This window comes from Notolabrus celidotus, chromosome 20 (assembly GCF_009762535.1).
Source record: "Notolabrus celidotus isolate fNotCel1 chromosome 20, fNotCel1.pri, whole genome shotgun sequence".
Lineage (NCBI taxonomy): Eukaryota > Metazoa > Chordata > Actinopteri > Labriformes > Labridae > Notolabrus > Notolabrus celidotus.
In genome coordinates this window covers 28,827,828-28,855,692 of record NC_048291.1, presented here as the reverse complement: position 1 = coordinate 28,855,692, position 27,865 = coordinate 28,827,828, and the positions used below count along the sequence as shown (strand labels likewise).

Here is a 27,865-nt window from a genome sequence, read left to right as displayed (position 1 = left end):
CCCGCCTCCCTTCCTGCCCCCCCTATTTTAATCCACCTCACTAGCAAACATACATACAACAAAAAAACAAACAAAACAAAATTCAAATCATATCACACACACACAGTTCAGGTTTGGCGGGGCCTTAGTGTTTGGCTCGGCCCTACTCGTTGGGGGTCCATCGGGGCTGGGTGGGTGGCTGGTGTCCCTGTCACCCTCCGTCCCCCTGCTGCCCCCTCCCCTGTGGGGGCCTGGTCCGCGGCTGCCCTCGGGGCCGGGTTTCCCGGGGTTCCCTCGCGGTCCTCTTGGAGGGGTGGGGTGGTGCGCGGCTGGGGGGGTGTTACTACGGCAGCCATTGGGGTGTCCCTCCATGCCCCCGCGGCCTGGTCCATCAGTCGCAGGGCGTGGGTGGGGGGCGTGGCTGGGGGGAGTGGTCGGGCCGTCTGGGGGGGGCAGGGGGGATTGGCCCTGCCGCCTCCGCCCTCCCCCCGCTCCGGCGCGCCGGTTGGCGGGCTCTGGTCCTGGTCCTGCCCGTCTGCCTGGCTGTCTGCTCCTGGTGCCGAGCCCCCTCGGCCCTGGTGGCTCCTTTGGCTCCGTCTTGGGGGGCTGTGGGGGCGGTGTTGTGGGGGTGTCCCTTGGGGGGGCTGCGGGATCTCTCCCCCCTCGCCCCCCTTTCCTCCTACTGGGTGACCTGGGGGTCGCCCTGGGTGCTCCGGCGGTACCTGCTTGCTTCCGGTCTGGGTCCTTGGCTCGTCCCCTGGCCTGGGTCTCCCGCGGCGGGTTGGGTCCTTCGGTCTGACTGCTCTCGCGGCCCGGGTGCCAGGGGCCGTACCGCTCGGCTGATCTGACCCAAGTGGTTTCATCTGCACCAGGGGTGGTCTTGTTACACAAATAGAACACAGCACGGCGGCAACCCTCTGCGACCCAAGCTTCAGTAATGATTGTGGACACTAAGGGTTGCTTAATCATTAGGATCACCACACAGATTTTTTTTGGCATCATGGTGAGATGGTCCCTCTCCATCTAAGTGTGTTAGGTCTCTCTCTCCTTCTCTCTCCCTGTCCCTTTGTATATCCTTATGTAATCTTTCTTTCACTTTCTCTTATTTTTTTTTTTTGGCCCACCTAGGTGTGCACGCCCTCTTTTACAGAACATGATATTAGCTGCCAATAAAAGATAGGCCAGAGTTCTAAGAGAGATGGTGATGGTTGCATGCACACAGTCACAAGCACAGAAGAAAAAGGTTTTTTTTCTTTTCTTTTGCTGCAAGAATAAATTGCATGAATATTTGACAGTTTGTGACAAACATGACACAAAACAGAAATATATATGCAGACAAGAGGAAAAAAAAAAAAGAAAAAAAAAAAAGAATAACATCAGATAAATACCAGATAAATAAATATGTAAATAAAATATATAATATCAAAATATATAATCAAATTAAATAAATAAAAATAATTAAGTCCAGGGCCAGATTAAAAATGTAGTCTGAAGTTAAGTTTTAAAAACACACATTGAGATCACAGTTTTAATGTCCAGAGAGTTCAGAGTTTAGGGGCATAAAAACAGAAAGGTCTCTCTCTTTGTGAGGAACACATGAGGAACATCTTTTATCAGTGATCGAGCTGGAACATAATAACAGGAGATCTGTGATGTATTGAGCAGCTTTTAAAAAAGAAAGTAAAAGAACTTAAAAATCTAAAAGAAACAGGGAGGCAGTGCAGACCTTGAAGAAGAGGGGTCATGTGATTGGTTTTCTTTTTCCTTGTTAAACTCTGGCAGCAGCGTTCTGAATGAGCTGCAGTTTTTTCAGAGACTTTTTGGACAGACTGGTAAAAAGAGATTTGCATTAATCAAGACGAGTGGAGATAAAAAAGCATGAACTAAAATTTCAGCGTCTCTCTGGGATAAAAAAGGTCTGACTTTTCTGTCTAAGGCAGGGGTGTCCAAAGTACGGCCCGGGGGCCAATTGCGGCCCAATGTCCATTTAATTATGGCCCCAAGCTTCCATCTTAAAATGTGTTATTATAGCAAAGAAATTAATCACCTTCTGAATCACCTGTACATTTGCAGTTTCTTTCAAGCGCACAAACAAAACTAAAGTCAATCCAGAAACGTCTCAAAAAGCTTCATATGGACTACTTTTATAAATGCAAAGCTCTGGATATTCTGCAGGAATATAATTAGGAGGAAACACAAGAATTGACAGTTTTTTTCAAATTAATGTTTTTATCATGATGTGAAAATGTTCTTGATGAACACTAAAAGTTCAGAAGACACAAGACAAGATCAAAATTAGGAAATTGTGCAGAAAAGGCAAAATTTGGTGCAGAAAAAATAGTTCAGAATGTAGGACAAGAATTATTTAGTTCTTAAAATGTTGTCTGCTGGTCAGAAAAGTCTTAAAAACAACATGAAATAGAAGTGTGATGAAATCCAGATCCTGATCCTGCCATAGAAAAATAACAAGACAATATTTTTTCCCACATTGCCCGACCCGAATGAAAAACATTCTACAGAAGAAGATAAAGTTCGCTCATGTTTAAGTGGCTTGTGGAGAACTGGGGACTTCCTAGTTACTGATTTATTGAGAAAAAAATGTAAAATAATTGTTATTAAATAGAGATTTCATATATAACTGTTATGATTCCTAAGTCACCTAAGTCTCAGTAGGAGCCACTGGCCCTGAAGTATTCTGACAACATCAAATGTGGCCCTCTTTGAAAAAAGTTTGGACACCCCTGGTCTAAGGTGATAAAATGAAGAACTTATTACTTTGTTAAAATGAGCATTAAAATCTAAATCTGAATCTAAAACCACTCCTGGGTTTGTGACGTTTGATTTGACTTGATTTCTAAAACTTCTTATTGAATGTGATTTAAAAACAAACTGTGAGGAGTTCTTGTTGTGTTGTTGTGAGTGTAAAGAGAAAGTAAACAGCATTAAATGCATGTTTTAGTGACTGTTTACTATGCATTGTGCAGGTTGTAATAGAGAGACTGTGGTTCTGCAGTCCCCCCCTCCTAGTCTTCACCCTCATCATCTCCTTCTGCCTCCACCTCACGTCTCCCAGGATTCAGGACAGACATCTCGTTCATGGTCGGGTAAGAACTCTAAGAAACCTAAAGACTGAGTGAAACCAAAGAGAAGTGAAACAAGAAGGAGGCTTATAAGGTGTTTAAGGTAACTTCTGGAGACAAAGGGCTTTTATTTTGAAGGTTAAAGACCCTTTTGGGGTTAAATGCATTTAGTTAAACACAAAAGCAGTTTAACAGAAAGGAATCAGTGCTGGTTTGATTGATCCTCTTGAACCTACACCTTAGATCCTCCTGCAGAAACCTGAGGCAGAGCATCTGAGAGAGCAGCATCCCTCAAAGTGACTCCTTATTGCAGAGAGTCTGAACTCACAGGAATCCTTCCTTTAAAGCTCTCGGAGGAAATCAGGGACGTGGTCACAAAAGTAGTTTCATTATGAGTGTGATGACACAGCTCAGTCTGAGGACGGTGTGGTGTCACACAGAGCATGAAAGTGTCTCTCCTCTGTCTCCTCTTTGGGTTGATTTCATACCTTTTTGTGCTTTTGTGGTTTCCAGGACTCTGACGGCTCTGGTCTGGTCTTTAGGCCCTGCTCATGTAACGGTCTGTGTCCTCTGGGGGGACAGATCAGTCCTGCTTGTTGTGGCTGCTGTATCAGAGAGTGAAGTGTCATCATCTTTCAGTGAGATGACTAATTTTGTAGTTTTGCTTGAAGACTTTCCTGCGCCTCCTTGACCTTTGATTCAACTTACTGAGGCTCCAGATCAGCCGCCCCACCTCCCTGTACCCGGACGCTTCTCTTAAAGCTCTAGCGCCCCTCTCCTCTCTTCTATCAGAGCTGGATGGGAGGAGTGCAGGGGAGAAGGCCATCAGTATGTGGGGTGTGATGATGAGTGTGTGGGTAAATTAAAGACAGGAAGGCAGAACAAGAATATGTTCATATTATGAGTAGGTAAGACTTTCCCAAAGGAAAGCTCGATCATGGGGGGCGGCTTAGATAAGCTTACAGTGGCGAGCGTTGGTTGGTTGGTTGGTTTTTGGGCGGATATCTCAGCATTACCTTTGCCATCCTCTGCAATTGCTATCTCTGGGTGGTGGCGGATGAGGTGAGCCAGCATGTTCGTTGAAGAGATGTGTCTTCAACAAAGATTTAAAACATTCATCAGAGGGGGAGCGATCTTAATTGGAGTGGCAAGCCGTTCCAGAGCTTGGGGGCCGCTGCTGCAAAGGCTCGGTCCCCCCGGGTTTTAAGGCGACTTTCAGGCACATCCAGGAGCAGCTGGTTTGTTGACCTCAGTGCTCCAGCTGGGTTATGGACATAGAGAAGATCAGCCAAGTAGGATGGTGCCAATCCATTCAGGGTCTTGTACTTTAAAAGTGCAATCTTAAAATCAATCCTGTGCAGACTGGGATCCAGTGGAGAGCATGCAGCACAGGTGTGATGTGCTCCCTCTTGTTCCTGCCAGCAGCAGCATTTTGAACAAGCTGCAGGCGCTGAATAGACGACATTTCTAAGCCCACATACAAAGAGTTACAATAATCAAGCCTAGGAGTAACAAAGGCATGGACCACTCTCTCTAAATCCTTGTGAGGGAGATAGGCCTTCACCATCTTGGGTGTACTTCATCTCCTGCACAATGACCGTCACCTCACCTACCTGGTTACTCGAATAGACCCGACATAAGAGCAGAAAAAGACACATTTAGTGACTGTGCATACTTATTGTAGATAAGCTAGTTATGCATTATATGGATATAATCTTAATATGCTTGTTTAACTTAACAAAGTTTGCACCTATACTCATTTTTATGTTGAAGTTCCTCCCTGATTTCTCTGATGGCTGCAGAAGTCTCTCAGTTCTCTGCTTTCTTTCTTTTATTCAACAATGAAAAGCAACCCTTTAAGCTCATTCTTAGTAGTAAGAAGTCTGTCAATGTAATTTATACTAATCCTCAACCTCAACCCAAGCTGGTACATGAGTCCAAAGGAGAGGTGCCTGATTAACTCCACCTCCCATACTACTTTTGGAGACTTGTGGTCTAACACCTACGCCTGCAGCTTAAGATGCGCATTCATGTTGTTTTGGATGAAAAGCACAATTTAAAATTCTACCAAGAAGCAGGAAACCTCCAGCATGAGCAGCTATTTTGATTCCTCAGCATTGGCCTGAACCTCGGGCTCGGCTGCATGAAGCTGGGAATGCTTAGAGTCCACGCAGTAAACTCTGCTGGCATGCAGGGAAAAAAGGTCAATACTTCTGCTATTTGGTGATGCAACCAGTGGCGCAGTAACAATCATGGATGAAGTCATGCTGCTCAGGGAAGCGGAATAATTCCTGATCTCATCATATTATTGCATTGGTAGCTAATGAGGCTTATAGGTGCTTAGTCTGGAAATGCTCAGAGGAGGGTGTGGGTGGATGCTGAGTACCTGACATCTTGTACTACACAAAATAAGAATAAGAGCAATCGTTTCCCTTCACTGCTTACTTTGCAGGGAGATTTGTAATGTATGGCTAAACCTCATTAATATCACTGTTCATTGTTGAGTCAATTACTGAAGTGCTATTAATATCCATTTAAAGGGACGGGGAATTATTCTGCACAAATGTGTAGAAAATAAATAGATCATTAAAATACAGTCAAATAAACACCAATATGGAGCCAGTTAAACAAGGTGCACAATACAATACAATAAATTACATGATGGGAAATAAAATGAGATGAAATGGATGAGATAAATACAACAAAATAAATCAGTTAAACGAATTAAATGAGATAAATAAATTAGAACATGATATATAAAATGCAATAAAATAGAATAAGATAAATTAAATATGATTAGTTAAATAAAACATAATACATAAAATGAAATACAATAAAATAAGCAAGATAAATAAAGTAGAATATAATAATTAAAATGAAATAAAACAATTAATTAGATGAATTAAATGAATCTAATAAATAAAACAAAATAGATAAATAGGATAAATAGAATATATAATACATAAAGTGAAATAAAATGAAATAAGTAAGATAAAAAAGTGGAATATAATAAATCAAATCAAATCAAATAAAATAAAATCAATAAAGTAGAATATAATAAATAAAATGAAAAAAACCCCAAGATGAATAAAAATATCTAATAAATAAAACAAAATAGAGAAATAGGATAAATAGAATATATAATACATAAAGTGAAATGAAATAAAAAAAATTCAGCAAGATAAATAAAGCAGAATATAATAATTAAAATGAAATAAAACAATTAGATGAATGAAATGAATCTAATAAATAAAACAAAATAGATGAATAGGATAAATAGAATATATAATACATAAAGTGAAATGAAATAAAAAAATTAAGCAAGATAAATAAAGCAGAATATAATAATTAAAATGAAATAAAACAATTAATTAGATGAATGAAATGAATCTAATAAATATGCAAAATAGATAAATAGGATAAATAGAATATATAAAACATAAAATGAAATAAAATAAAATGAAATAAGTAAGATAAAAAAAGTGGAATATAATAAATAAAATGAAAAAAATAAGATGAATAAAAATAATCTAATAAATTGAACAAATGAAAGAAGTAAGATCAATAAAATAATTAAGATAAATAGGATAACAAAAATAAAATATAATACATAAAATGAAAGAAAATAAAATGAAATAAAGTGAAATAATTATTACAAAATAATAATAAAATAAAGGCAATCATCACATTCTTTATAGAAAGGCATTTTAGTAAAGGTAGATCTAAAATAAGGTGTTGATTTAGCTGACCTCACCTCTTCAGGGCTCTCACAGAAAACGCCACGTCACCTTTAGTGACAAGGCGTTCTGTCAGATCTGAGACGAGGATTCTTCCTGAGGAACAGGAACAGCAGCTGGGCTCATGGGGTGTTAGTGAATCTGTGATGTAGGAGAGGTGAGTTCATGTAGAGCTTTAAAGGTGATGAGTAGGAGTTTAAAATCAATCATGTACCTGATCTGAAGTCAGAGAAGAGATCTGAGGATCGGGGTGATCTGGTCTCCTTTCTCGGTGTTTGTTTAAAGTCTGGTTGTTAAGTTGTGGATGAGCTGGAGGTGAGACGGGACTGAGACCAGAGCACGAGATAAACTCAGGGACGACTTTTTTAAGGTTGCAAGAAAAAGAGTTTGACTTTTACGATGTTCCAGACACCCTAACCCTAACCAAAAATTGCAAAAGAGATGTTGTCCTGAAGAAAACTTCAATCGGTGGAGACCAAAAAGCTCAAATCACTTTAAAGTAAGAAGTTGGCTTGTTTTTCTCAGATTGAGACCCATGTCCTGTCCTTCCAGTCTGGAGCATCAAATAATTTCAACATAGAAAGGAGGATATCCTTATGCACACTTAGTCTTGACTTGTAAGGGTCATAAATGAAAAACACTGCAGCCCAAAGATGATGAAATGTGCTGAGGTGACAGAAACACACTTTCATGAAGTGATGGTAGTCATGTGGTTGAATTTTCTTCTTCACCTAAGTTCCTGTCTTTACATATTTCTCTTTCAACACACACCTTGAACATGCTGACACACACACACAGGTGTTTCTCTTGACTTCTTTCATACATCGCTTTAAAACCTGACTTCTTTCTGCAGCCTGAAGTGCAACACCACAGACTGCAAGCTCTCTGATTGGTCGGCTGGGTAGCCTTGTATTTACAGCCTTTTTTCAGTGTCTCTGTGTCCTCTGCCTTCACTGATTCAGCGTCCGTACATTCCTCTTCCTCCTCTGACGTCTCCTCTCTTTTCTTCTTTGCAATGATTGCAGTATGATTAACTGCTGCTCAGCATTTATCAGCTCCAACTCCAGCAGAACACGTCGCCATAGTTTCCTGTGCACAAAGAAGCAGAGAGTGTTGCAGGACCAGAAACATGAAATATGACGAGCATAGAAATCTCACTGTTGGCTGATGTTTAGGCAGAGCGACGTGGATCCTCCAACGCCTGCGTGTCGTGATCACGACGGTGTAGGCCTCGGCGGTGAAGCTGCAGCGTGGACTCAAAGTCTGAGCAGAAACCAGAGGGAGAGCTGAGCATGAGATATTCAGTGTGTTTGTATACGTTTGTGTTTGTGCTGCTGTGGGGCTCTCAATCATGTGCACTGCAAGAGCAGAACCGAGCACCATACATGTAAAGATTTATGTGTGTGTGTGTGTGTGTGTGTGTGCGCCTGAGTGTGTGTGTGTGTGAGGGAGAGAGGGAGAAATGAGCAATTGATTTCTCCCATCAGATCACTGCATCTGAAAAACCACAGGAAGCAGAGAACGACACTCTCAATGAAAAGATCAGGGAACATAAAGGAAGTGGATTGATCTCTATATGGTGTGTAGAAGTGTGTGTGAGTGTGTGAGAGAGTGTGTGTGTGTTTAGGGGCGATGGATGATGTTGCATCTGTCCTTTCTCCCTCCCTGTGTGTGTGTGTGTGTGTGTGAGGGGTGTGTGTGTGTGTGTCGCTCACCCCTTGCGGCCATTCTGTCTCCCAGACAGCTGTTTGGTGACCTGGTAACACCCTCCTGCTCCCTCCCCTAGCAGGTCCCCAACACACACACACACACACACACCCACACACACATACACACATTCACATGGCAGCCCAGCATGTCTGACACCCCTGGTATCCGCAAGCCACCACACGCCCTGACACTCTCAACACAATCACATGTAGACGTCTCTCTCTCTCACCCACTCGTCGCCCTGATAACCTTTTTTTTTTTTTTACGTTCTGGCTGAAAATAGAACCGACGCCGCTCCGGGGTTCATGAAGAGAACGCTGCAAAAGGGAAACTCGCCATGGACGACTGCTGAACACGTTAGCCTTGTTATCTCAGCCTGTTAGAGCCCAACGATGCTGAGGACTCACACACGCGTTAAGAGAGGACAGAGGACGGGCTCCAGCAAACATCGGTGACAAGGATCAGGAATACTCAGCTCTGATTGGCTGCAGGGTGTGCATTAAATCCTGATCTGGGAAGCCATCAACTGTTGTCACCTTTGGGTGAGGGAGATGACGTTTGCAGCCTCTGGGGTAACTGATGGTTGGCGATACAGGACTTCCTGCAGTTTGCATTGTTCACCATTAGACTAGCATCTCAAGAAGTGAGAATAAAGGTGGAGTTAGCTGATGATATCATGGCGTTGGCTGGAGATAGATCAATCTTGGGTGGTTTGGGGATCACGTTGCATGTCTTGTCCTACGCCTGCAGATTCTGCTTCCTTATTTATTTATTTCATTCATTTTTGGTCTTTTTGCCTTTATTTGATAGGACAGCTGAAGAGAGACAGGAAATGTGGGGAGTAGAGAGCGGGGGAAGACATGCAGGAAATGGTCGACCGGCCGGGAATGGAACCGGCGACCCCTGCAACGAGGACTGTCGCCTCTGTATCTGGCGCAACTAGACCGCTAGGCCACCAGCACCCCAGGTTTTTAGGCTTTTACACCTTTATTGACAGAGGGAGAGGACAGTGGATAGTGTAGGAAACTGGGAGAGAGTGTGGGGAATGACATGCAGGAAAGGAGCTGCAGGTTGGACTCGAACCCAGGCCGCCTGCAACATGGGGGCGCAACTTAACCAGTAGGGCAAATCTGCACCCTGCATTTTTAAGAATTATATATTTTTGGGGGCGTTTTGGTCTTTAATGGACAGGACAGCTGGAGAGAGACAGGAAATGTGGGGAGTAGAGAGCGGGGGAAGACATGCAGGAAATGGTCGACCGGCCGGGAATGGAACCGGCGACCCCTGCAACGAGGACTGTCGCCTCTGTATCTGGCGCAACTAGACCGCTAGGCCACCAGCACCCCAGGTTTTTAGGCTTTTACACCTTTATTGACAGAGGGAGAGGACAGTGGATAGTGTAGGAAACTGGGAGAGAAAGGAGGAATGACATGCAGGAAAGGAGCTGCAGGCTGGACTCAAACCCAGGCTGCCGCTACATGGGGGGCGCAACTTAACCAGTAGGGCAAATCTGCACCCTGCATTTTTAAGAATTATATATTTTTGGGGCGTTTTGGTCTTTAATGGACAGGACAGCTGGAGAGAGACAGGAAATGTGAGGAGTAGAGAGCGTGGGAAGACATGCAGGAAATGGTCGACCAGCCGGGAATCGAACCGGCGACCCCTGCGACGAGGACTGTAGCCTCTGTATCTGGGGCGCTTAGACCGCTAGGCCACCAACGCCCCAGGTTTTTAGGCTTTTACACCTTTATTGATAGAGGGAGAGGACAGTGGATAGTGTAGGAAACTGGGAGAGAGTGTGGGGAATGACATGCAGGAAAGGAGCTGCAGGCTGGACTCGAACCCAGGCCGCCTGCAACATGGGCGCGCAACTTAACCAGTAGGGCAAATCTGCACCCTGCATTTTTAAGAATTATATATTTTTGGGGGCGTTTTGGTCTTTAATGGACAGGACAGCTGGAGAGAGACAGGAAATGGTCGACCAGCCGGGAATGGAACCGGCGACCCCTGCAACGAGGACTGTAGCCTCTGTATCTGGGGCGCTTAGACCGCTAGGCCACCAACGCCCCAGGTTTTTAGGCTTTTACACCTTTATTGACAGAGGGAGAGGACAGTGGATAGTGTAGGAAACTGGGAGAGAAAGGAGGAATGACATGCAGGAAAGGAGCTGCAGGCTGGACTCAAACCCAGGCCGCCCGCCACATGGGGGCGCAAGTTAAGCAGTAGGGCAAATCTGCACCCTGCATTTTTAAGAATTATATATTTTTGGGGCGTTTTGGTCTTTAATGGACAGGACATCTGGAGAGAGACAGGAAATGTGGGGAGTAGAGAGCGTGGGAAGACATGCAGGAAATGGTCGAGGCCTGGAGTCGAACCTGCAACCTCTGCAACAAGGACTATAGCCTCTGTATATAGGGTGCACGCTTAGACCAAGGCGCCCCCCAGATTCTGCATTTTTATTTGTTTCCATGCAGAATCTGAATGAAATTGGCTGATGTGGGGTGCCATTGGCCTAGCGGTCAAAGCGTGCACCCCATATGCAGAGGCTATAGCCCTCGTCACAGAGGTCTTAGGTTTGATTCCAGGCACAATCATTTACTGCATGCAAATGACCGAGGCTCTCCACTCCCCACATTTCCTGTCTCTCTCCAGATAAAGGCGAAAATGCCCAAACAACACATCTTTAAAAGAAAACAAATTGACTGATGCAAATTCTCCTTATCAGCCTGCATCAAAGTAAACGCCTCTGTTTGCACAACTCATTAACAAGTCATTACCAAGTTAACATTTTGTCAACGCACAGATCTGGCCTCCGTTTATGCTGTTAATTCCAGATAGTGGACGTCTCATTTGGCGTTATCTCTCAGTCGTGTTTGAGCAGCAAACATCGGCAGAGTCAGAACAACCTGCAGCAGAGACTACACTGAAGGCCTGCAGGTATCTGAGCATCCAGAACACACTGCAGTAAGAGAGTTTGGTGTTTTAGCTTGTATTGATAGGACAGCTGAAGGGAGACAGGGGAGGAGAGAGTGCTGAGAGAAGTTGTGTTCCTGTAATCCTGGAGTTTATTCTTTGAGAGTCAGAGGATCAGAGGATCTGTCCAGTCCTCTGTGCCTGTCACAGCCTTACCTCATGGACTCCCCACAAGATTAATGAGCGCTGAATCCGCCTCGTTGGCGTTCAGTCACATGCATTTACTTAATGTTTAGCTGTATGGTCCACTAGTGATGATCTGCCCTGCCCCTGATATTCGTGTACAAGAAGGTGCAGCCAAACTGTCTGGAAAGCGTCCAACATGAAGGCATTAGGGCACCATCTGACGTTGTCCTTCTGGCTCCAGTGGACCATGAGTGCTGATTTGCACAGAGGCAGTTTGCAACAGAGTACGGAGCAAGAAAGCACCTTCACATCAGGTACGAACAACAGGCACGCGGTTGTTTGGCTCCTCCTCAAGTTTCCCTTAAAGAGGTCACTCTGTTCTTCAGGCGAAGTCTCACTCGACCTGGTTTTTCTGTAGCGGTCCTGATTCCACGTTTTCCTCTCCAGCACCTGGAGTTTAGGAGTTTAGGAGCAACATATGCTGCCATTCAGACAACGCCAAAACCACATTCTGCACGTCTTACAGCAACATGGCTCAGTAGTAGAAGGGTCCAGGTGCAACATACTCAGACTTCCTGGGGTCTGCAGCCCAAAGTGGAACAAGCACTCTGAGACTCGCCCGGGGGGGGGGAAACAGTACCAAAGTTAAAGGAGGATTCAGAACTCCTCACCAAAATCCTGCCGCCCTGTGAGTGAATGTCTGAGAGACAGTCTCTGCACTACCTGTCCCTCTGAATCACCTCCTCCTACCTGAGTGCTAATATCACTCTGCTGTGCTGCAGGCAGAGGGAGGAGGGAGAACAGAGAGACGGAGGAGAAGGAGAGAGAGAGAGTCAAGCTGCACATAACAGGCTTACAGATGACAGTGTTGGAGCGGTGCATGGAAGGGTGTGCTCACAGAAATGTGATCCAGCATTTTAGCTGCTGGTGGAGGTTTTACAACAAGATACAAAACATGAGGATAGGATGCTTCATATGTCACGATACGATGAGATATGTTAGGATCAGATACTTGACGATAAGATTCTTTGTTACAATAAGACATAACGTTTTGTGCATTGCCTTTACACTGCTTGGCAGTACCTGCACCCAAATTGACTTGAAGCACTTTGTTCCTCTTACTGACCTTGTTTCCTCTTGTCTTGATCTTTGCTTGTGTTGTTCTTGTTCTCGTATGTACGTCGCTTTGGATAAAAGCGTCTGCTAAATGACATTGTAACATTGTAACATAACGTGATGCTATACAATGAGATACTGTACTATATACAACGATATAATCCAATACGATATGATAGAATATGATACAGAATGATACAGTGTGATATGATAGTATAAGATACGATAAATACATTTATAATTATTATTGTGTATAATAACAGTAATAATAATAATAATAATAATAATAATAATAATAACAGTAATATGAACAGCAATAATAAAACAGTAAAAATAATAATAATTAAAATAATAAAAATAAAAACAGTAATGATAATAACAATAATAATAATGACATAATAATAATTATAATAATAAAAGTAAAAATTATGAAAATGGTGATAATAAAAAGTATAATTATAAAAACAATAATAATAATAATAATAATAATAATAATAATAATGATAATAATATAGAATAATACAAATAATAAAATTAATAATTATACAAATTATAATAATGAAAATTATGAAAGTAGTGATAATAATAAATATAATTATAACCATAATAATAATAATAATAATAATAATAATAATAGTGATAATATAATAATAATAATAATAATAATAATAATAATAATAATAATAATAACAATAATAATAATAACAGTAATATGAACAGCAATAATAATACAGTAAAAATAATAATTAAAATAATTAAAATAAAAACAGTAATGATAATAACAATAAAAATAATGACATAATAATAATTATAATAATAAAAGTAATAATAAAAGTAAAATGGTGATAATAAAAAGTATAATTATAAAAACAATAATAATAATAATAATAATAATATAGAATAATACAAATAATAAAATTAATAATTATACAAATTATAATAATGAAAATTATGAAAGTAGTGATAATAATAAATATAATTTTAACCACAATAATAATAATAATAATAATAATAAGAAGAAGAAGAATGACAATAATGATAATAGTGATAATATAATAATAATGACGGTAAAAATAATAATAATAATAATAATAATAATAATAATAATAATAATAATAATAATAATAATCAAAATAATCAAAATAATAATAATAATAATTATTATTATTATTATTATTATTATTATTATCATTATTATTTTTAATTCTGTGTTTTTAAGTTCATTCAGCAGGTTAGTCATGGTATGATCTCCTCCTCGATGCTGTAAAGGCTGTTAGTCTGCTGTATGTAACTCTATTCAACATTAAAGGATGTCACCTAAAACTAAGATTAGCTAAATTAACAATAACTAACAAAAGACCCGTCGAACAACTGTTCCATTACTTCAGTCTGGTTTATACTCCTGCGTTGAATTGACGCCGTAGCCTATGCATGTACCAGGTCTGTGTATCCCCCGTACCTACGCCGAGTCCTACACATGTAGCCTGACGTGCACCTCCTCCAAAATGTAACTAAAAATGTCTCCTAAGGTATTTAATATGCCTCTAAGATTTGGCTCCTACTCGACACGACATGATATGATATGCATTATTGACCTCCTCGTGAAATTTGACTTGGACTAAAGAGCACACAATAAGCAGCTCCTCAGTTTGATCAGTCCAAACCAATAAAAACCACAATCAACAAATACAGCACCGTTATTCCTCCGTGCTCTGACTGAACCAAACACAAAGGATTAGATTTCAACACTCCTCGATAAGCTACGAGGGCACAGAAGTGAAAGTTGTGATACACTGATCCTGAAACCATCTGTGGTTAAATATTCAGTTTCCACTGTTAAGCCAACCTGTAACACCTGCTGCTGTCTGCACTGATCAGAATCTGACTCATGACTTTGCCTCTTTGCTTACTCTCTGTCACTCAACCTGCTATCTCTTTAAACAGAGACACTATTTACATAATCTTAGAGGAAGATAAAGGTGACTGGGAAAAAAGAGAAGATTAGATTGCCCTTCAAACTTTTTAATGACACCGTAAATAAAAAAACAGAACACAGAAATCAATGGCGGCACTGAGGCGTGCTTAATTCAGTGCAGAAAGAACATTAAGAAACAGCTAAGTGTAAAGTTTGTTTTCTCCCTGAGGTTGTGAGAGACCGGTGATCCGTCCACCCTTCAGCCTCCCTGTGACCCTCCAGAGGACTTACAGAGTCTGCATTCTGCACCGCCTCCAGCTCACTCACAATTAAGTGAAAATGACAATCAGGTCACTAGTCAAATGTAGGCTGTTGCATCGCAGTTTATGTGCCAAATCAATAATGAAACAGGATACAGTAGATAGTCTGACCAGGCAGGCTGTGGGGAGGTTGCACAATCGGCTCCATCAGTACAGTATAGTAAACAATGCAATAAAAAGCACATCCAGCTCTCTGTGCTGTGCAGGAACATTTTATTAGATATTCGTAGAGATTTGGTGACTCAATGGTACTTTACTGCATTTTTATTTCCTGCATGAATATTATGCTTCTCGGCTTAATTTGCATTTGAATTGTCCAAGGTATTGCAGCTCGAGTCAAACTTTCCCTTTTTGTTCTTCACATTATTCCTCCCAAATAAATGCAGTGCTCTCTGTAGCTCCTGTTTTAATATCCTTAAAGTCCTCCTATATATAGGCTCAGGACCGCTTCATCTTTTCAGACCGCGACCCCCAAAATGTAGGTTCCAAAGACCCCCACTGTCCCTGGTCCCTTTTTCTGAATTGCATGCAGCTAGTTTAATGATTGGTAGTCACTGCCTGGTGCAAACATGTACAGCACTGTTAACTGTTGTCCTGTTGTGTCTGCATGTGTCTTCTTTAACATTTCCTCATGTGCTGCTTCCTGATTGTCTTGCTCCATGTATTTTATGTCCATGGACACTTTCTCAAAGACGGTCACATCATGTCCTTATGTGGCTTTTAGTCATTTTTAATTGCATGGTGCTATTTGTACTTTTCTTTTCTTCTCTTTTCTGTTTGTTTGTTTGTGTTTTGGTTTCTCCTCTACCTTCTTATTTTACTCTATTTTATCTTTGTTTAATCTTGATCCTTTTAGGGAGCCTTTTTAACATCTGGTAAGGGACTACGGATGTAAACTAGCCTTTTGGCTAACTCTGGCATATTTACAGAAGTGTTAATTAATATGCACGGTCCTTTTAGATAATACATAATAAATAAAATAAAATAAATGTGTCTTCATTTAGCTGGTCTGCAGAAAATGACTCTCCCTATATGAGCATGTGTCTGTGTTTCCTGTGTGTTATGAATGAACCTGCTGCTACTGATGCTTTAAATAATTAACTGTTCACTAACCCTAAACTTCAATCAATCAATCAATCAAGCTTTATTTATATAGCACCTTTCATACAGATAAAATGCAACCCAAAGTGCTTTACAGCGATTGAAAACAAGAAAGAAGCAGAAATGAAACAATGCTAAGACACTTTAGTGGAAGATAATAATAAAACTAATAAAAATACAAATTAAAAATAAGAACAACATACAAATAAAATAAAATAGAGACCAATGCACACCAAAATAAAATATGTGTAATTAAAATAAGTTAAAGCATCAAATTAAGAAATAAAAATAGTTAAAATAAATAGATTTAAAAGGTAAGGATAAGAGTGAAAAATAAAACTAAGGCTGAAAAATATCAATAAAACTGAGTAGATAAATAAAATTAAATAAATGAATGAATAAATACATAAAAATAGAATAAGATAACAGTTAGGAGTCATCTGGAAACAAAGAAAGGCAGAAAATTCAAGGTTTTATTTCAAATTTAGTTTCTATTTTTGTCTATATTCTTTACTATAAATGTGTAAAATGTACTATTTTTAGATAACTTTTGTCATTCAACTTTTTTTATTGCATTTTGTCAGTATTTCTTTGTTCACCACAAGATAACAAATTATATATAAGTAATACAAAACCAACAAAGAGAAGAAACAATTGAAAAATACAATAATAATAATAATAATACTAATAAAGAAATAATAATACATTTTATTTCAGGACGCCTTACCAATGTAACAATAATAAAACCACAATATTTTATAAAAAGCACTTAATAAAACAAACAATATACAATATGAAAAGAACACAATGAATGGATGGTGAAATGCAATAAAAAGGTACATGTGAGGAGTTTATAGAGACTATGTTGTTCTCAAAAGGAGGGTTTTGAGGCAGGATTGGAAATTTGGAAGAGAGTCTAAGTTATGGATGGTTAGTGGTAAGGAGTTCCAGAGATTAGGGGCTGCACTGCTGAAAGCTCTAGATCCCATGGTGGTTAGGCGAGCGTTGGGTACAGTGAGGAGCATGGAGGAAGAGGATCTGAGGTGGAGGTGAAAGGTTGTGGAGAGCTTTGAATGTGAGCAGAAGGATCTTAAAGGCAGCCAGTGGAGTTGTTGTAGGACAGGGGTGATGTCTTCGATGGAAGGGGTTCTGGTTGTGATCCGGGCAGCTGAATTCTGGACTAGTTGGAAGTTTATGGAGAAGTTTGTGGGGAAGACTGAAGAGGAGGGAGTTACAACAGCCAATATGGGTTAATAATAATTAACAGTACAAGCAAAAGGAAGATAAACATGAGAAAACAGGGTAAATGAACAAAAATAAATAATAATAATGATACAAATATTTTTAGAAACATTCTGGAAGACTTCTCACGACCCCCCAGGGGGTCCTGACCCACACTTTGGGAACCCCTGCCTTCTAGTATCACAGTAGTGTCCCTGCAGTGACATGCTCTCATGTGTGTATGATGCCTGGTAATGAGCTCATGCTAACCTCTCAGGGCCTTTTGGTATTTTCAAAGTCTTAATGGCGTCCTGTGATATTTATCATGCTTACTGTTCACAGCTCTGCAGTCTCAGTTGTTGCTGCATGTAGCAGCCTGCGCCTGTAGGACTCCTATAGCTCTCTCTCTTACAGTATCAGGGTCAGCGCAAGATTGAAACTTGCTTGTTTACTCTCCTGGAATACAAGTGTGGCTGCGTGGTGCATCACGGCTCTGCAATGAATCCTAAAATCGCTTTTTTTTTTTAAAGCTGCAGGCACAAGAATAGCACAGAGTTAGATGGTACATCCACACACTGCAGGAGACTCAGTGTCCAGTACCCACTCACACACACACACGCACACACACACACACACACACACACGCACGCACGCACGCACACACACACTCAGCCGTCTTTGAGCCTCTCCAGTCGTTTGATAGTCGTTTGCTCAGTCAGGTGTGAATTGTGACTATATACCCATTTGTGAAGCCTGTATTACTGCATGTAACATCCCCTCCCTCCTTCCCTCCCTCCCTCTCTCTCTCACACACTCTCCCCCTCAGATTAACTCTTTGCCTTTCTCTGCAACTCCTCTCTCCAGAAAGAGAAAGAATAAGAGTGGGAGAGAGAGAGAGAGAGAGAGAAACAGACCAAGGAGAGACAGAAGGAAGAAGGGATGTGGGATTTTACAACAACCTCCAAGTGAAAGTTAAAAATGAACACTGCAGATAGATAGATAGATAGATAGATAGATAGATAGATAGATAGATAGATAGATAGATAGATAGATAGATAGATAGATAGATATGTGCATCGTCTGCATATAGAGTAATTCCATTCCTGGTTTGGAGTGACCCCTCAATCCTCTTATGAGCAACGACCTGCAACAGTGGTGAGCAAAAAGTTCCTGTTACAGGCAGACACCTCAAGAAGAACCAGAGTCCTTGGTGGACAGTCACCAGCCAGATTTGGCTGGTCCAAAAAATGCAGATTTCAATCAACCTCCTGATCAGGAAACCATCAAAAGATGGAGACTTGCTGCCACACCCTTAAATCTAGTTATTTATGCATGACTCTTTTTGCCTTATTATGATAAATATGGATGCATTTAGTGGATGAATTAAGACAAGAGCTACAGAGTCCAAAACAGTTTCCTGCACCAGACTGTAAGAAGATAATTCTGCTGTTAAAATGCTAATTTTAATGTCGGCTATGATAGCCAATATCCCCTGACCTTTCCAGCCAGCCTCAAGTGGACTCTTAAGGAGCTGCAGTTTTTTTTGCACTTTCCCTTTGGCCTAATTTTTTAATGAGATTGCAGCTTTGAAGACACAGAGTTCAACTGAGCGAGGGCGAGATTGTCACATCAAATGCAGACTTTACAACGCCAAATTATGCACCTTCTGCATGAAAACAAATCACATGAATCCATCCTGGAGATCAGGATCTGTTTTTACAGGCGGTCACGCAGTAGCTGTTAGTGAGGAGGTTAAAGGAAACAGTAGGTGGTGCTGAGGAGCTTTGACGTTGCTTGGAGATCTTCTAACGTGAAGGAACTTTGCTAGCATGTAAACTCTGCAGGTATCTCGTCCTCTGTCATAGAGATGACTGTAAGACTTTAGAGATGAACAGAACACCTGTCTTTGTTCCAGATTTACTTTTTAGTCTCAATCACAGGTTGTTAGTCCGTCCACGTCTCCACTTTTGAACCGAACAGCTATAGAGTTTTATGAGCCGTTTAATCACAGTGTATTTTCTTTGCACCACTAGCTGGTGTGTGTGTGTTTATATCCCCTTTATCTGCTGTGCTGTGCCCCAGTTCTCCTGCTGGATTGACTGTATATGAAAAAAAATCCCAAAAGTCATGAATGAAGAGAGCTGGAGAAATGAGTAATCTTGACAGGGATGAGAATAGAACCGGGGAAATGTCTGAGGATGGGGGGTTAACGTTGTTGTCTGACTCATTTTGTGATGTGGACAAACTCTGCCTCTCTGCCTGTCTTAGTCCCTCTCTGTTAGTCCCTCTCTGTTAGTCCCTCTCTGTTAGTCCCTCTCTGTTAGTCCCTCTCTGCTAGTCCCTCTCTGCTAGTCCCTCTCTGTTAGTCCCTCTCTGTTAGTCCCTCTCTGTGTTAGTCCCTCTCTGTGTTAGTCCCTCTCTGCTAGTCCCTCTCTGTTAGTCCCTCTCTGTTAGTCCCTCTCTGTGTTAGTCCCTCTCTGTTAGTCCCTCTCTGTTAGTCCCTCTCTGTGTTAGTCCCTCTCTGTTAGTCCCTCTCTGTGTTAGTCCCTCTCTGTGTTAGTCCCTCTGTGTTAGTCCCTCTCTGTTAGTCCCTCTCTGTTAGTCCCTCTCTGTTAGTCCCTCTCTGTGTTAGTCCCTCTCTGTTAGTCCCTCTCTGTGTTAGTCCCTCTCTGTTAGTCCCTCTCTGTTAGTCCCTCTCTGTTAGTCCCTCTCTGTTAGTCCCTCTCTGTGTTAGTCCCTCTCTGTTAGTCCCTCTCTGTTAGTCCCTCTCTGTGTTAGTCCCTCTCTGTTAGTCCCTCTCTGTTAGTCCCTCTCTGTGTTAGTCCCTCTCTGTGTTAGTCCCTCTGTGTTAGTCCCTCTCTGTTAGTCCCTCTCTGTTAGTCCCTCTCTGTTAGTCCCTCTCTGTGTTAGTCCCTCTCTGTTAGTCCCTCTCTGTGTTAGTCCCTCTCTGTGTTAGTCCCTCTCTGTTAGTCCCTCTCTGTTAGTCCCTCTCTGTTAGTCCCCTCTCTGTGTTAGTCCCTCTCTGTAGTCCCTCTCTGTGTTTGTCCCTCTCTGTTAGTCCCTCTCTGTTAGTCCCTCTCAGCCTGTCTTAGTCCCTCTCTTTTAGTCCCTCTCTGTTAGTCCCTCTCTTTTAGTCCCTCTCTTTTAGTCCCTCTCAGAGTCTCGGCCTCTGGTAGTCCCTCTCTGTTAGTCCCTCTCTGTTAGTCCCTCTCTATTAGTCCCTCTCAGCCTGTCTTAGTCCCTCTCTTTAGTCCCTCTTTGTTAGTCCCTCTCTTTTAGTCCCTCTCTTTTAGTCCCTCTCAGAGTCTCAGCCTCTGGTAGTCCCTCTCTTTTAGTCCCTCTCTTTTAGTCCCCCTCTTTTAGTCCCCCTCTGTTAGTCCCTCTCTGTTAGTCCCTCTCTGTTAGTCCCTCTCAGCCTGGCTCCCTCCTGGAGGAGCTTTAGCGCAGAGCCAGAGAGAGGCAGCGACAGACCGACGGACCGCCAGCAGTCCGTCTATCCATCCAGCTGCCCGAGCCTCTGCAGAAGCGCGAGAGACCCAACGTGAAATCACACGCACGCGCACTGAAGCGCTCTCTCTCTCAAACACACACACACACACACACACACCACACACACACACACAACACCAGAGAGACACACACATACACGTGCACGACGAGAGAGAGAGAGAGATAGAGAGAGAGAGAGAGAGAGAGAGAGGGAGTTAGAGAGAGAGAGGGAGTTAGAGAGAGAGAGAGAGAGAGGAGAGAGCAGAGAGAGAGAGAGTGAGAGAGAGAGAGGGAGAGAGAGATAGAAGAGAGAGAGATAGAGAGAGAGAGAGAGAGAGAGAGAGAGAGAGAGAGAGAGAGAGGCTGCGGAGCTTCTCCTCCTCTGTAGTAGTGAACGACGTGCGTGCGCGTCTCTGTGCGTCCTCCGGCTCGGCTCACCTGCCTCTTCTCCTCTCCTCGCCCGGGCCAGGAATACCGGGATACCGGGAGCTGTGATCACACAGAGGCAGGTTGAGCCCACCCACGATGCGCGGGGGCCAGCAGCAGAGATTGCAGTGGAGAAGAAGCAGCAGCAGCAGCAGCAGCACGCGCACACACGATGAAGATTGGATTACAACAACAGTGATTTTTATTCGCTGCTGCGCGCGTGTGAGGAGTCACCGCGGGGGATTTCATTCAGATTTTGGTTCTTATTCTGGGACACGGTGGGAATATCTAATCACCAGAGATTCGGTGATACCTCTCTTCCCCCCCGTCCTGTGGCTGCAGTGTGTGTGTGTGAGTGTGTGATCCCCATCAGAGGCTGCAGAGAGGGGACTGTTGCAATGTCATCTCGCACCGCTGTTTTGGAGCTCTGTGGAAGGGAGATGCTGTAAGTACTTTGTAATCTTCTGTGTTTAATGTTGGATGTGATGCTCCTGCAGGGTCTTCTTCATTGTGGGCGCTCTATACCCCACAGGACTCCCTTATCCAAAGTGCGGCACCCACACTATACGGAGAGCGAATCAGCCCCTAAAACACGAGCAAGTGGGGTTCAAACGATGCTTATTGGACAGTATGAGACGCAAACAGAACCCATTTGATTCCCTTCTGTCAGCTCTTACGTCAAGTATCAGAATTTCCTCACATTTCAGATCAGAGAGAGAGCTGGCGCAGTGAGCGCAGAGAGCGCAGTGAGCGCAGCGCAGGCTGCCTCAAAGCGCATCAGTGTTCAACATCTCTCAACCGGACACATCCACTCCTCTGATCTCATGCAGGCGTTTGCCAAATATAAAAATGGGAACCCTTAATTTGACTGTGCGGGTGAAATTCAGAGGAGCATGCCTCATTGGTGTTTGGATGAACGCACCCACAGTCCCTGCGATCACACGCTTTGAGTCACACAGAAAGAGAGAGAGCTCTGCGCGCCTCTTCACTTAAAGAAGGGTGCGCTTCCTGCTGCTCTGCTCCTTCGTGTTGGATAACACATTGCAGGGTTTTTCTCACGCCACTGCTTGGTACAACTTCCCACTCCTCTTCCTCTTCTTCTTCTCCTCCATCCCAAACCAGGACGAGCAGTCCGCGCTGCGTTTGGAGAGATCTCCAAGAGAGGAGAGAGGAGAGAAACGCATCCGGATATCTCTTCATATTTAGAGTCATTTCAGGCCGAATCAGCCTCTAAGAACCAACAGAAAGTCTCCTCAGGCTTTGCACTAAAAAAAAATCTTTCACTATTTCAGGAGCGTCTTGCTCTGGAGTGAGAGAAGCAGGACGTTAGTGCACCAGTAGGGGTCGCACTTGTATTGTGTTGCCTCCATTGAACATAATCTGGAGATCCAAATGAATTTACATCTCCTCTCACCCCCCCACTCCCCCCTGACTCCCTCTCTCTCTCTCTCTCTCTCTCTCTCCTGTTTTCGGGATTCAGTCACGTTGTTGAAGCGCAGTTCTCCTATCACAGTGAACCCCCCCCCCCCCCCCTCTCTCTCTCTCTCTCTGTGTAAAGGCGCCAGCTGCAGCCCATGGAAGGGCAATCCATATTTTTATGACAGCTAAAGGAAATAATGAATTAAGCCAGCATACCTCACACACACACACACACACACACACACATGCAGATTGAAGCCCGGCCGTAAACAATCACTGGCTTGGCTTTGTGCTTTTCCTGCTTTCACTCCTCCATGAGTGTGTGTGTGTGTGTGTGTGTGTGTGTGTGTGTGTGTGTGTGTGTGTTTCAAGAGAAAGAGAAAGATTGCATTCATTATGGCCAATTATACACCACCAGCAGAGGAAGAGAGGAGTGAGAAAAGTGGAGGAGTGGGATTGTGTGTGTGAGGGAATGAGGGAGGAAGTGAGTGATTACCTTTTATTTAAACACTCGTGACTGAACTCATCCAGAGGAAAACTTCTTCTAGAAACAAGTAAGGGTTAACGTCAGCACTTTGGCCTTTAGAGGTGCTCCAGAGTGAATAACACTCTGCAGGAGCTGCAGCTCAGTTTGTCTCCTGCTGCTGCCTCAAAGAAACACACTCTGAAAACAAATAACCCGTCTGAGAATGTTTCTTCTCATTCCACTTTCTACTTTTCGTGCTTGACTTTATTTGCGTGCTATTACAATACAGCAAATTGAGATTCAGAGAAAGAGACAGCGGCGTAATACGGGCCTCCTGCATGCTAATACAGCCCAAACTGACTGATGCAATTAGTGCAAAAGAAGTGAAAAGAAGTGAGCGAAGAGAGGAACTGTGCAGCAGAGTGTTTGTATAAATCAAGAAGAAGAAGAGAACATACATGTGTGCTGGACATCAGGTGCAAAGAGAGAGAGAGTGTTCACAGGCATTATATAAGAGGATGCTAGTGGCCTCACTTCTTTCTTTGTGTGTGTGTCTCTCTCTCTCTCTCACACACACACACACACACACACACACCGTGGCACCGTGGGTTTGCAGGGAGCTAAAGAGGTATGTGCAGTGGGCAGACAACATGTTGAAGCCTGAGTGGTAACAGACGATTACTTCCACTGGGCTTCTCATGGGTGCTCATGCACACGTCAGGGCACACAGAGCAGATGGCTGGGGCCTGGGAGAGAGAGAGAGAGAAAGAGAGAGAGAGAAAGAGAGGTAGAGATAGATTGAATAGCTGGGAGATAAAATGATATATAAAGGAATAGAGGAATGAGCTGACAAAGGGTAGAGAATGTCAGAAGTTGTGGGGGATCCTTTGAGTTCTTCGTGGGGCTTTGGGGAAAGTTCGGGGAGTCTGGATTCAAAATGGTCCGGCAGAGTTTTGAGATACCCGGATGTCACTGGATCTTTGACATCTCATGATGAGTCCTGATCCCTCTAAACAGTGCTGGTACTTTGTATTCAAAGGCCCACAGATAGTGCCTAACCTCAGCAGCACATTAGTAGTCATACAATTTCTTTGCGTCTTTTTGAAAACGGCAGAATCTCATTTTAGAGTAAAACTCTTAGAAAAGGATGGAAGGATGCCGATCCTGAGGTTAGAGAGAAGACGAGGGGGAAATAAGAATGATGGCGGTGAAGGGGACTGTTTGGGAGGGATGAATAAATGAGTATAGCCGGACTGACGAACCCTCGTGTGACAGGAATGAACAGACATGTGAAGAGGACGATTAGACCAGCATGAGAGGAAGATGAGACCTCATGAAGGTAGAGAAAGAGAAGGGTGGTTTGGAGGCTGTTAAGAGGTTAAGATACAGATCATTGATCTCAACTTCCCCAGAGAGATCCGTTCTGGGAATAGGATTTAAATAACAGGCAGCAAGGGAGCAGAACTCAAATGCAGACATGTTCAAGTTCAGAGTTAACCGTGAGCTATCATCTCCATACACTCCAGGCGTGACAGTCAACTTTGTTTTACATCTTCCAGATAAATGGTTGTTGAGGATATTCTTTAAGTCAGAAATACAGATACAGGAAACAAGACGCAGAACCCAAATGCAGATTTGTTAGCTGAGATACACCGGCAACAATCTCAGAACCAATCAGCTGTTGAAGATGAGCTCCTGGAGGTGACAGTCCACTTTTTTGTGGGTACCAATTGGTTCTTAAAACACTCCTTCTCTTTGATTTTTTCAAAATAAGAAACAAGAGGCAGAACCCAAATTGAGACATTCAATTTAAAGGCTTAGGTAATGTGGCTTTCAACACTCAGATCCAGGAATCTGTTAATTATCCTCAACACAGAGCGTCATTAGGGGGGCAGCAGATTATTTTGCAGCTTCTGGGATATTTGGATCTTTCAAAACAGGCAATAAGAAGTAGAACCAAATGCAGACTTGTCATCTGAGATACACAGGCTACACTCTCAGAACCCATAAGCTCCTGGAGGTGACAGTCCACTTTTTGTGGGCAGCAATTGATTATTTGAAACACTCCTTCTCTTTGATTTTTTTAAAATAAGCAACAAGAGGCAGAACCAAATGGAGATGCATTGAATTTAAAGGCTTAAGTAATGAGGCAGATCCAGGAACTCATCAGCTTTCATTGACACAGAGCGTCATGTGGGGGAAGGCAGATTATTTTGCAGCTTCTGGGATATTTAGATTCAGACAACAAGAGGTAGAACCCAAATGCAGATTTCTTTGCTGAGATACAGAGGCTACAATCTCAGAACCCATCAGCTGTTGAAGATAAACTCCTGGAGGTGACAGTCACTTTTTTGTGGGTACCAATTGGTTCTTAAAACACTCCTTCTCTTTGATTTTTTCAAAATAAGAAACAAGAGGCAGAACCCAAATTGAGACATTCAATTTAAGGCTTAGGTAATGTGGCTTTCAACACTCAGATCCAGGAATCTGTTAATTATCCTCAACACAGAGCGTCATTAGGGGGGCAGCAGATTATTTTGCAGCTTCTGGGATATTTGGATCTTTCAAAACAGGCAATAAGAAGTAGAACCCAAATGCAGACTTGTCATCTGAGATACACAGGCTACACTCTCAGAACCCATAAGCTCCTGGAGGTGACAGTCCACTTTTTTGTGGGCAGCAATTGATTATTTGAACACTCCTTCTCTTGATTTTTTTTAAAATAAGCAACAAGAGGCAGAACCCAAATGGAGATGCATTGAATTTAAAGGCTTAAGTAATGAGGCAGATCCAGGAACTCATCAGCTTTCATTGACACAGAGCGTCATGTGGGGGAAGGCAGATTATTTTGCAGCTTCTGGATATTTAGATTCAGACAACAAGAGGTAGAACCAAATGCAGATTTCTTTGCTGAGATACAGAGGCTACAATCTCAGAACCCATCAGCTGTTGAAGATAAAATCCTGGAGGTGACAGTCTGCTTTTTTGTGGGTAGCAATTGCTTCTCTTTGATTTTCCAAAGTAAGCAACAAGAGGCAGAACCCCAAATGGGACGCATTGAATTTAAGGCTTAAGTTAATGAGGCAGATCCAGGAGCCCATCAGCTTCCATCGACACAGAGAGTCATTAGGGGGGCAAGCAGATTATTTCACAGCTTCTGGGATATTAGATGTTACAACACAGGCAACAAGAGGTAGAACCCAAATGCAGACTTGTCATCTGAGATACACAGGCTACATTCTCAGAACCCATAAGCTCATGGGGGTGACCGTCTGCTTTTTTGTGGGTAGCAATTGCTTCTCTTTGATTTTCCAAAGTAAGCAACAAGAGGCAGAACCCAAATGGAGACGCGTTGAATTTAAAGGCTTAAGTAATGAGGCAGATCCAGGAACCCATCAGCTTTCATCGACACAGAGCGTCCTTAGGGGGGCAGCAGATTATTTCACAGCTTCTGGGATATTTGGATGTTACAACACAGGCAAAAAGAGGTAGAACCAAATGCAGACTTGTCATCTGAGATACACGGGCTACAATCTCAGAACCCATAAGCTCCTGGGGGTGACAGTCTGCTTTTTTGTGGGTAGCAATTGCTTCTCTTTGATTTTCCAAAGTAAGCAACAAGAGGCAGAACCCAAATAGAGACGCCATTGAATTTAAAGGCTTAAGTAATGAGGCAGATCCAGGAACCCATCAGCTTTCATTGACACAGAGCGTCATGTGGGGGCAGCAGATTATTCACAGCTTCTGGGACTATTTGGATGTTTCAAAACAGGCAACAAGAGGTAGAACCCAAAATGCAGACATGTTCAGGGTTAAATGCTCAAGCAATGAGTCAACTGTGGGAAACTATCAGCTATATTGACAGAACACCTCAGGGGGTTATGGGTAATTTGGTTTTTGCAAGTTCAAGTGTAGTGATTGGTTATTTGGAAATTCCTTCTTTGGTATATTTGTGTATTTTCCAAGATGAGAGAAGCAGAACCCAAATGCAGACATGTTCAAGTACAAAGGTTGAAATAGATCAAGCTCAGGACCCATCAGCTGTCATAGTTTAACCAATGTTTGGTTGCCTCTGAGAAAGGTCGATGTATAGAGCTAGATCAATGTGTTATGGTAGCTGATGGCTTCCACTTTTGCATGCCTGAGGAGAAAATCAGTCTGAAATGAGATAAGAATATTTGGACCACCGATGGAAGCTTGAATCCCCCGACACAGAACAATCTGTGCACTTTAACACAGATATCTGTTTACAGAGACTGGCATGTGGACTAAAGACCATAGGGAGATCCTCCACTGTGTGCAAGGTGTTAGATTAAAGACTTGAAACCAGAACCTTGATGAAGGGTTTCACTTCCATTGACTAACATAAAATGATTGAAGATGAAATTGTTAAAATTAGCAAAATGCATTTACCAGATGATGCCAAGCAGCCTGGTTCCTTGTTAAATGGTGACATGATGCAGCTGCTATCTTTAGTATTATCTCTGCTCCTCAGTGCACACAAATCAGACTAAAAAGTTCCCCAACTTTTCTAAAGATATGTCATTTATTGAAACAAGCCTACAAAGTTGAGGTTGAGCAGTTCTGCCTCTATGCTCCAGTTTCCTTCCCCTCATCTGATGCTCTCATGTTCGGTCCGGTCTTTTACAAACCACAGAGTATATCCACGTATATACGTTCACACGTGCATCCTCTGGGTTGTGAGTAACATACACTTATCCTCAGTTTCAACCATCGTGGCTGCAGCTGTGTAATAAATCATATCTGCAGAGTGTGTTCTGTATGTT

The 27,865-nt window shown here is 42.6% G+C and overlaps 1 protein-coding gene across 1 annotated transcript in view; it reads left to right on the top strand.

Annotated features, from left to right (window-relative positions):
- Positions 1 to 27,865, top strand: part of LOC117831738 (glutamate receptor ionotropic, NMDA 2A-like) — a 50,734-nt gene that overhangs the window by 1,021 nt on the left and 21,848 nt on the right. Inside the window, exon 2 of the mRNA XM_034710544.1 lies at positions 2,964 to 3,083. The gene's annotated coding sequence lies outside the window, so the exon portion shown is untranslated. The remainder of the gene's footprint in view (positions 1 to 2,963; positions 3,084 to 27,865) is intronic.